Below are 2730 nucleotides of genomic sequence, written 5' to 3'. Positions count from 1 at the left end.
AGTGAGTTTGTCGTGTGTATCCCTTAGTGGCCCTATTCCAATCCTAAATTTTCTTTGGCTGTTGATGTGTCTAGAATACTTTGCTTTTTTGATATTTCTTTTTGCCTTTCTAATAGTTCTTTGGACTTCTTTCCCAGTCTTTTCACATTCCCCTCTCTCCTTTATTGTCTCGTGTGGGCCTTTTTCTTTCGTTTCAATTTTGTCCTTATTTCTTGATTCAACCCTGGTGTGACATTTCTGGCTATTTTTTTCTTGCTCTGTCGTGGGATATATTTCTCCTGGACTCTATTGATCAGCGTTTTTATTGCTTCCCACTGCTGTTCTATTTCTTTCTCCAGGTCATTAATATGTCAACCATTTCACCATTTAAAACTTCTCAAGACACATATGCATGACAAAGCCAATTGCTTTTGTGGGAGGAGCAAATCAACTTGGCAGAAACATCAGCTGCTGCCCAATCCACAAATAAAATATTTCCACGTCTTGGTAAAAATATAGAATGTCAGAAGTGGGATTGGAACCCACGCCTCCAGAAGAGACTGCGACCTGAACGCAGCGCCGTCGGCCGCTCGGCCATTCTGACGACCGATAGCATGCTTTATTCTGCATTATTTCTGCACTGTTGGCCTGTGAAAGCAGCATGAAAGTTTAAAATGGCCCTCGCCTAACATTGGGCTCGAACCCACGATCCTGAAATTAAAAGTCTCATGTTCTACCGACTGAGCTCGCCGGGCCTGAGCACTGATAACCGCCTTATCTGTTCTTGCAGCAAGCAGGAGAAAGACTCCATGTCAAATGAGGGACAGGATAAACTGTCACTTCGAAAGGCACGGACCAATCAAGGGCAATCAGCATGGATTTGTTCAGGGGAGGTCGTGTCTCACGAACCTGATTGAATTTTTCGAGAAGGTGACAAAGAGGATCGATGAGGGTAGCGCAATTGATGTAGTCTACATGGATTGTCGCAAGGCTTTTGAAAAATTCCCACATGGCAGATTAGTCGAAAAAGTAAAGGCCCATAGGATCCAAGGGAATGTGGCTTATTGGATCCAAAATTAGCTCAGTGGTCGAAAGCAAAGGGTAATGGTCAATGGGTGCTTTTGCGGCTGGAAGGCTGTTGCCAGTGTTTTGCCGCAGGGCTCGGTACTTGGTCATAAGAACATAAGAACATAAGAAATTGGAGCAGGAGTAGGCCAATCGGCCCCTCGAGCCTGCTCCGCCATTCAATAAGATCATGGCTGATCTGATCCCAACCACAAATCTAAAGAACACAAGAAGTCGGAGCAGGACCCGGCCACATAGCCCCTGGGCCCTCTCCGCCACCCACAGGGCATTGACCGATCCGAACTCAGCTTCATGTCCAATTTCCTGCCCGCTCCCCATAACCCCTAATTCCCTTTACTTCTAGGAAACTGTCTATTTCTGTTTTAAATTTATCTAATGATGTAGCTTCCACAGCTTCCTGGGGCAGCAAATTCCACAGACCTACCACCCTCTGAGTGAAGAAGTTTCTCCTCATCTCAGTTTTGAAAGAGCAGCCCCTTATTCTAAGATTATGCCCCCTAGTTCTAGTTTCACCCATCTTTGGGAACATCCTTACTGCATCCACCCGATCAAGACCCTTCACAATCTTATATGTTTCAATAAGATCGCCTCTCATTCTTCTGAACTCCAATGAGCAGAGTCCCAATCTACTCAACCTCTCCTCATATGTCCGCCCCCTCATCCCCGGGATTAACCTTTGCTTTTTGTGGTTTACATTAACGATTTGGACTTAAGCGTAGGGGGCATGATTGAGAAATTTGCGGGTGACACAAAAGTAGGCCGTGTGGTTGATAGCGAGGAGGAAAGCTGTAGACTGTGGGGGTTCAGGCAATGTTCTGATAAAAAAACCACTCAATCTGTCTCTGAACGAATTTTGAACGAATACGTGTGTTTTACCCGGCACAGGGACGAGGGGCCGAATGATCTCCTCCAGCGGACTAACATAATACAATGATACTAAGTGTTGTCAGACGGAAAAGCAACACATTCCAAATAAGAGCAGAGAGAGTAATCTAGTCTAACAGCGTAACAGCACGGTGAGATATTGTATTTGAGAAGGATGAGGAGGGATAGTTTATCATGGTGGTAGTCCCATAGGGTATCATTTGTGACTTTGATAAGGACCATTTCATGCTGCGACAGGGGTGGAAACCAAAATGGAGAGATTCAGCCCGGGCGCGGCCCCATCGTGCGCGGTGAGACGGAGGGGGGCGGGTGGAAGCAGCATAAAAGTTTAAAACGGTACTCGCCCAACGTGGGGCTCAAACCCACTACCCTGCGAGTTTTTAAAGATAAGGGGGAGCAGCCACTGTCTGTGTCTCTTGCTGCAATGGAAACAACACATTCCAAGTACGAGCAGAGAGAGCACACCATTCAGCTGTCCATTGTGTTACCTACCATATCATCGGTTTCCGTAGTGTAGTGGTTATCACGTTTGTTTTACATGCGAAAGGTCCCCGGTTCGATCCCGAGCGGAAACATTATGTTGGAACTTGGTCTCCACAAACAGACAGATCGATTTTCTTCTCCTGCCAAAAAGGGAGACAGTGGCTGCTCCCTTATTCTTTGTCAGCTGCATCTTTTACTTCATTGAACAGATAATTTTGAATGAGAGAAAACTGATCCACAGTGACGCTCTATTCAAGTTTTATCCCCTTTTAATCTGGAAGGATATATTGGCTTTGG

General features: G+C 45.7%; 2 non-coding genes across 2 annotated transcripts; one reads left to right on the top strand and one right to left on the bottom strand.

Moving 5' to 3' along the window:
- Nucleotides 1-500: 500 nt before the first annotated feature.
- trnal-cag (transfer RNA leucine (anticodon CAG)) lies at nt 501-583 on the bottom strand. Its single transcript has one exon. It is a non-coding gene; the product is annotated as a tRNA-Leu (tRNA).
- A 1869-nt stretch (nt 584-2452) lies between these two features.
- Nucleotides 2453-2525, top strand: trnav-uac (transfer RNA valine (anticodon UAC)). Its single transcript has one exon. It is a non-coding gene; the product is annotated as a tRNA-Val (tRNA).
- Nucleotides 2526-2730: the final 205 nt, after the last annotated feature.

Source organism: Heptranchias perlo, unplaced genomic scaffold (assembly GCF_035084215.1).
Source record: "Heptranchias perlo isolate sHepPer1 unplaced genomic scaffold, sHepPer1.hap1 HAP1_SCAFFOLD_138, whole genome shotgun sequence".
Taxonomy (NCBI): Eukaryota; Metazoa; Chordata; class Chondrichthyes; order Hexanchiformes; family Hexanchidae; genus Heptranchias; species Heptranchias perlo.
This window is presented reverse-complemented; position numbering and strand designations above follow the sequence as displayed.